The sequence below is a fragment of the Anguilla rostrata genome, unplaced genomic scaffold (assembly GCF_018555375.3).
Source record: "Anguilla rostrata isolate EN2019 unplaced genomic scaffold, ASM1855537v3 scaf0978, whole genome shotgun sequence".
Lineage (NCBI taxonomy): Eukaryota > Metazoa > Chordata > Actinopteri > Anguilliformes > Anguillidae > Anguilla > Anguilla rostrata.
This window is the reverse complement of record NW_026986336.1, coordinates 15,927-24,325: the sequence shown is the minus strand read 5'-3', so window position 1 is coordinate 24,325 and position 8,399 is coordinate 15,927.

The window sequence follows — 8,399 nt, the reverse complement described above, 5'->3', positions numbered from 1 at the left end:
GGAAATTACCGGAATAGATGAAAAGTAGCTCGTCCCTGACTGGTTGAAAACATCAGATGATTTCTGAGAAACGGACTTGTTTCCCCAAAACTCTGGCTGTGTTCCTGGGAAGGATACATTACATTACATTACATTACAGGCACTTAGCAGACGCTCTTATCCAGAGTGACTTACACAACTTTTTACATAGCACTTTACATTGTATCCATTTATACAGCTGCTGTAATTAGGTTGGGCTGTTCCGCAGGACCTCTGAGTCATGAAATGACCCTGGATAACCCACAAAGACAAAGAATTTCCCAGAGGAGTCACAGCAGGATAACAGATGGAAACAATTTCATGTTTATGTAACACTCCAGAAGGCCTTAAACTGATGTGGCACCCATCAATGGCTCTGACAGCCTTCCTGAAGGCAGAATGTCCTGCCAGCTGACAGAACCCCTCTCCTGTGGCTTCCAGATCCCCTGTTTCAGAGAGGTGGATGACTCTCGGTAGGATGGAAATCAGGTCATCTGCGATGGCATGGACCATTGGGATGGCAGGTATGCCATCCCGCCAAGTTACGCCTTGGCGGGGGCATGCCCCATACCTATACAGCACCGAGAGTTTGGCACTTTTCAGGGTTCCCCACAGAAATAACCACAACAGCCACAGACACTCAGCCCTTAAAAACATTCAATTCTGTACATTCTGACCCCATTTCAACAAACAGAACTCATAAACAACTTCACATGTCCACACAATAAAGCCCCAAACTAAGGGGATTTTGAGTTTTCTCCTTCTTCTTCTTCTTCTCTTTCTTCTTCTCATTCTTATTTTTCCTGCCGCCTTTCCCACTAACAACACGTCTCCCCATTGGACATTTCACTGACACCAGCCAAATCTTCACCTACACGACCCAATCAAAAACGCGCATACACACGCAAAATACCGATACCTTTCTACACTGAAACATTTGCAGGTTAAATAGCTAGTCCGCCTGTGGCCTAGTGGGCAAGGTTACAGTCTTGAGAACATGGGGTCTCAGGTTCAAACCCAGCTAGGAACACGTTTCCTTAACCTGCTTCGACCCTCACTAATTATTGTCTACTACTTATCAATTTTTGCTTTTGCACCATATCCACCCGCCGTTCACCGTTCAGTTATTAACCGGCTACAATATTGCTAAGCCATATGCATTATGACTTACCGTCTGTACGTTCAGTTAGCTACCGTACAAAACCTTCATCTCAGCAAACGCCACGTTTCTACATTCATGTTACCTCGCCCTGTTCTCTATCTAGCCACATAGGCTACAAACAGTTACTACGTCTGTACGTTCAGCAACTCCGCATTAAAACATTACATTTAAAATCATGATTCACTCATATGTATAACTACTAGCACTGAACATGAGAAAAACACATTAGTTCGATAGATTGCACACGTTATTTAACCCTCCACTTCAACAACGAACGTTAAATACAGACTGTTATATGTACCGTTTGATAAGGAAACTAAAGCCGCGTTTCCACCAAAATTACCCGGAACTTTCAGTCCCAGGAACTACTTTACCAGGAACTAAAAGGTTCCTTCAGCCAATGGTTGTCTGCGTTTCCACCGGGGTCTAAAGTACTGCGAAGATTAGGCAAATTAGCCCACTGACGTTGTCGTCGGTCCATCTGTCATATGATTTCTTCTGTAGCCCCATACTACCACCGAAGTAGCCTACATTATTTTCTAATAACCGGGACAGCCCGGAGGGGTTTATTCCACTTATATACAACGGGTTACCAACAATGACTATATATCAGAATCAGAATCAGAATCAGAATCGGGTTTATTGCCAAGTAGGTTTACACATACAAGGAATTTGTTTTGGTCAGGTGGTGCGTAACAGTGAACATAAAATAAGATAAGATAAATAGAGTAAGATGAACAATAGTGCAGTAAAAAACATAACAGACATAACATAACATAACATAACATAACATAAACATAGTGCAAAACAATAACAATAGTGCAAGGGGATAAAGTGGTTTTAAGTACAGGTGCTGTCTGTTGGTGTCCGTGGGGGTCAGGATAACAGTACAGTGACAGTGGCATCAGTGGGGGTCCCGGGCCTTGTTGATAAGGCCAGCTGCAGTCGGGAAAAAACTGTTCTTATGACGTGAGGTTTTGGTCCTGATGGACCGCAGCCTCCTGCCGGAGGGGAGTGTTTGCAAGAGTTTTGTCCAGGGTGGGAGGGGTCGGCCACAATCTTTCCTGCCCGCCTCAGGGCCCTGGAGGTGTGCAGGTCCTGGAGGGATGGCAGATTGCAGCCAATCACCCTCTCAGCGGCGCGAATGATACGCTGCAGTCTGCCCTTGTCCTTGGCAGTGGCAGCAGCGTACCAGATGGTGATGGAGGAGGTGAGGATGGACTCAATGATGGCAGTGTAGAAGTGCACCATCATTGTCATTGGCAGGTTGAACTTCTTCAGCTGCCGCAGGAAGTACATCCTCTGCTGAGCCTTCTTGGTGAGGGAGGTGATGTTCAGCTCCCACTTGAGGTCCTGGGTGATGATGGTGCCCAGGAAGCAGAAGGACTCCACAGTGTCGACTGGGGAGTCATGCAGGGTGATGGGGGCGGGTGGGGCTGCGTTCCTTCTGAAGTCCACTACCATCTCTACTGTCTTTAGGGCGTTGAGCTCCAGGTTGTTACGGCTGCACCAGGACACCAGATGTTCAATCTCTCTCCTGTAGGCAGACTCATCCCCACCAGAGATGAGTCCAATGAGAGTGGTGTCGTCTGCAAACTTCAGGAGCTTGACTGACTGATGACTGGAGGTGCAGCTATTGGTATACAGGGAGAAGAGTAGAGGAGAAAGGACGCAGCCTTGAGGGGAGCCGGTGCTGATGGTCCGGGAGTCGGAGACGTGTTTCCCCAGCTTCACGTGCTGCTTCCTGTCAGACAGGAAGTCGGTGATCCACCTGCAGGTGCAGTCAGGCACGTGCAGCTGGGAGAGCTTGTCCTGTAGTAGAGCCGGGATGATGGTATTGAAGGCGGAGCTGAAGTCCACAAACAGGATCCTGACATAGGTTCCTGCAGTGTCCAGGTGCTGGAGGATGAAGTGGAGGGCCATGTTTACAGCATCGTCCACAGACCTGTTGGCTCTGTATGCGAACTGCAGGGGGTCCAGGAGTGGGTCCGTGATGGTTTTGAGGTGGGACAGTACAAGGCGCTCAAAAGACTTCATTACCACAGAGGTCAGGGCGACGAGTCTGTAGTCATTGAGTCCTGCGGTCCTTGTTTTTTTGGGGACGGGGATAATGATAGAGGTCTTGAAGCAGGCTGGTACGTGGCATGTCTCCAGTGAGGTGTTAAAAATGTCTGTGAACACCGGAGACAGCTGATCGGCACAGTGCTTCAGGGTGGAGGGAGAGACAGAGTCTGGTCCAGCTGATTTGCGGGGGTTCTGTCTCTTGAATAGTCTGTTAACGTCCCACTCCAGGAGGGAGAGAGTCGTCATTGTGATAGGGGAGGGGGAGGGGGCCTCTGAGGTGGGTGATTGTAGAGAGGCCCGGGCTCCTGCTGAGATGGGGGAGGAGGAGCTGGTGGTCTGGAGCTGGTGAATGGGTTCACGGGGGATGGTGTCAGGACTGTCCCATTGTCTTTCAAATCGGCAGTAAAACTCATTCAGGTCGTTGGCCAGGCGCAAGTCATTAGTGGAGTGGGGGGCTTTCGGTTTGTAGTTGGTGATCTGTCTGAGGCCCTTCCAGACAGAGGCCGAGTTGTTTTCTGAGAACTGCTGTTGGAGTTTCTCAGAGTACAGTCGTTTAGCATCTCTCACCGCCTTGCTAAACCTGTATTTAGACTCTTTAAACCGGTCCTTGTCCCCACTCCTAAATGCTTCCTCCTTTGCCAGCCTTAGCTGTCTGAGTTTAGCTGTAAACCAGGGTTTGTCGTTGTTGTAGATAACCCTGGTGCGTGATGGTACACAGCTGTCCTCACAGAAGCTGATGTATGATGTCACAGCCTCTGTGTACTCATCCAGACTGATGGTAGCAGTCCTGAAAACATCCCAGTCAGTGCAGTCCAAGCACGTGCGAAGATCCTCCATAGCTTCACTGGTCCACTTCTTAGATGTCCTCACAACAGGTTTGCAGAGTTTTAATTTCTGCCTGTATGCACGAATCAGGTGGACTATGATGTGGTCAGAGTGTCCCAGTGCAGCGCGGGGGACGGCGTGATAGGCACGGTTGATTGTACTGTAGCAGTGATCTAAAGTGTTCTCCTCTCTGGTCGGGCATTTAATCAACTGGTGGTATTTAGGCAGTTCGTGGCTGAGATTCCCTTTGTTAAAGTCGCCGAGGACGATAACGAAAGCGATAACGAAAGCGTTTGTCCGCTCCACACACAGTATCTGGTCGGCGAGCGTACGCTGTGCCTCCTGCACGAGGGCTTGCGGTGGAATGTAAACACCGACCAGAATGAATGAAGCGAACTCGCGGGGGGAGTAGAAGGGTTTGCAGTTGATGAAAAAAGTTTCCAGAACAGGAGAACAGTGCTGCATAATCACTGTAACATCTTTACACCAGCCACTGTTTGTATAAAAACAAATACCTCCACCTTTCATTTTGCCGGAGCGCTCTGTGTCGCGATCCGCTCTGAATAGCTGAAAGCCTGCCAGCTGCAGCGCAGAGTCCGGTATCGATCCACACAGCCAAGTTTCCGTGAAGCACAAAACGGAAGATGTTGAAAAGTCTCTGTTTTTATCCACCAGTAGCTGGAGTTCGTCCAGTTTATTGCACAGCGATCGCACGTTAGATAGAAATATTCCCGGTAACGGAGTGCGTAGACCGCGTCTGCGGAGACGCACGAGCGCACCGGCACGTTTCCCTCTCCTCCGGCGTTTCACTGCGTGAACAAGGGTGAGCGTACCTTTGACAAAAGTGACCAGTAATTCCGCAGATGTGATGAGAATGTTCGGAAATAAATCCACAGGAGTTGTTACCCTGATATTCATGAGCTCTTCCCTGGTGAAAGAGTTCCGGATGCTATCGCAAAACACTGAATTTACAAACAAAACAAGGCAAAACAATGCGCACCAACACACCGAGGCAGCCACCCGCGGCGCCATCTTGATCGACTAACAAGATGGCGCCGCGTATGGTTACTTTTGTATATTGATTTTCATATATCCTCTCAAACACATTCATTAACAGCAGAAAACATGCACACAATTTGCTGTTTTATTACTTTCTCGTCGTCAATTCCATATAGGCTAATCGCAAAATGACAAGAATAGAACGAAAACTCGGACTTGCGTGAAAATGTAAATTAGTAGTGGTACAGCCACCGTTTGCTTTCCTTCGAAGTTACTGCTAGCCGAGCAGCGAAGTGTGCCCTCCAGATGCAAACCATGCACCATAAATGAGTCCATAGTCTTCCTGGTCTTTTCGTGGAATTGAAAAATGGCAGTAAAATTGAGTAAAATTACGGCAGTCTGAAAAAGCTAAAGGGAAGATTACTAGAATTAACCTGTTATTTTACCCGGATAAAAAGTGCGGAAGGTGATTTCCAGTTTGCTTGTACTGTATCACCAATGTTAATTATGCAGAACTACCGCATACCTGTGGAGTTTTGCAGAGAAAAACGACTGCCTTGGGTTTCAAGTATGCAAAAATCACTTTATTCGAGCAGATCGCTCTGGCAAACATGCACTCAGACTGCCACGTCAGGAAGCTCTGCTCTCCCTCGCTAAACCCCCGGCTTATCTCTCCCTCCCGGGTGACGCGTCACCTGTCAGGTGAGTCTGGGAACGTGGGCGTGTTGCCACAGGGGATTCTGCCTCTCTCTGCCCCCAGTGCTCACTACACAAGCCCCCCCAGAATTTACTGTGGCAGCAAAACCGCCTAGTGGTCTGGATGACACGGCCAAACCTCCCCAGTTTCTTGCCCGCCGCCTCGGACGGATTAGGACCCATACCAGAGTCAGGTTTAGGGCTGTCACCAGGGTCAGGATTTAAGTCAGGGGTAGGATTTCTCGACCTGAGAGCGGGAGGTCGACCTCTGCGCGGAGGACAAGCGAATCTAAATCTACGTGCGCCGGCTTTAAGCGGTCTACGGTAATGCGGTCAGACCTACCACCGATATCCAAAACAAAACATTTTTCCCCGGACTTTAATACCCGAAACGGTCCCTCGTAAGGAGGTTGCAACGGGCCACGATACTTATCTTGTCGCACAAACACAAAGCGCGACTCACCCAAACCTGGATGAACGTGGGAGCGTGGCAAACCGTGATGCGTCGTAGGCACCGGGGCAAACGATTTCAGACCGTCCCTCAGAACCGGGAGTTGGCGCGTAGCTGACCAAGGCACCGAACAGCTAGGTAAAAACTCCCCTGGTACTTGCAACGGTTGCCCGTAAACTAGCTCCGCAGATGATGCTCCTAAATCAGCCTTAGGGGCCGTCCTAAGACCCAGTAAGACCCACGAGAGCGTATCAACCCAAGCGTCCCCCTGCAGCGCAGCGCGGAGGGACACCTTTAACGAACGGTGGAAGCGCTCGCACATCCCGTTAGCCTGAGGGTGATACGCCGTAGTCCAATACAGCGTCACCCCCAACTGCCGAGCTATCGCCGCCCACAACTCGGACGTGAACTGAGCCCCACGGTCAGAGGATAAATCGGCCGGAACCCCGAAACACGAGACCCACGCATTAATAAACGCCCGAGCCACCTCAGCAGTGGTAGTGGACGTCAGCGGTATCACCTCCGACCAACGCGTGGTCCTATCTACAACTGTTAAAAGGTGTGTGTAACCCCGCGACGGAGGCAACGGCCCCACTAGATCCACGTTAACGTGGTCAAACCGCCTTTCAGGGACGGTGAACGGCGCTAAAGGAGCCTTGGTGTGCTTGTGGACTTTAGCCCGTTGACACGCCAAGCAAGCATTCACCCAGTCACGGACATCCTTTTTCAGGCTATGCCACACAAACCTTTCAGACAACAGCTTCTGCGATGCCTTGCGGCCCGGATGGGATAGGTTGTGTAAAACCTGGAAAATACGCCGCTGCCAAACCACGGGCACCACTGGTCTGGCGACCCCGGTGGACACATCACAAAGGAGTGGGGTGCCTGAAGGACCAAAACTTACCTCCTGCAGCTGCAGACCTGTAGTCGCTGTGCGTAACGCCTGCACTTCTGGATCAGACGCCTGGTCAGCAGCCATCTGCGCGTAATCCACCCCTAAATTGACCGCGTCCACTATGGACCGCGAAAGACAGTCAGCCACCACGTTGTCCTTACCTGCAACATGCTGGATGTCCGTGGTGAACTCGGAGACGAATGCCAACTGCCTTTGCTGACGGGTGGACCACGGCTCCGAATCCTTAGCCATAGCTAGAGCTAAAGGTTTGTGGTCTACGAAGGCCGTGAACGTGCGGCCCTCGAGCAGGAACCGGAAATGACGCACAGCTAAATAAAGAGCAAGGAGCTCGCGATGGAACGCGCTGTAATTGCGCTCAGCAGGACGGAGCTGGCGGCTAAAAAAAGCAAGCGGCTGCCAAACCCCATTTATTAGCTGTTCATGCACCCCGCCAACCGCAACATCTGATGCATCCGTAGTTACAGAAACCGGCGCGTCCGGCCAAGGGTGCGTAAGGAGAGTAGCATTCGCTAATGCCTCTTTAGTTTTAAAAAAAGCATGCGACATTTCGACCGACCAACTTACCAGTTGCTTCGCTGTGGCCCCTCTAAGGGCCGCGTACAAGGGCAGCATTAGCTGAGCGGCTCTGGGAAGGAAGCGATGGTAAAAATTTACCATGCCCAAAAACTCCTGCAAAGCCCGAACTGTAACCGGTCGCGGAAAATTTTGAATAGCCTCGACCTTGGAAGGGAGGGGCACCGCACCTTCCCTGGTGACGCGGTGGCCGAGGAAATCCACCACGGGAACCCCAAATTGATATTTGGCCAGGTTAATAATTAACCCGTGTTCGCTGAGGCGCGCAAAAAGGGCCCGGAGATGGGCCTGGTGCTCATCGCTGGAGGCACTGGCTACCAGGATGTCATCTAAATAAACGAAAAGAAAAGGCATATCCCGCAAAACCCTATCCATTAAGGGTTCGCGTTTTTTAAACCAAAAGGCATGCGTAAAAACTCAAATAGCCCAAACGGGGTTATTACCGCGGTTTTAGCGATATCCTGCGGCTGAACCGGAACCTGGTGATAACCCCTGACTAAATCAATTTTCGAAAACAAAACCTTCCCAGCTAATCGAGCCGAGAAATCCTGTATGTACGGTATAGGGTAGCGGTCAGGGGTCGTGGCGTCATTCAGTCGTCGATAGTCCCCGCACGGTCGCCACCCCCCCCCTGTCTTCGGAACCAAGTGGAGGGGTGAGGCCCAAGGACTGCTGGACCTCCGCACAATCCCCAA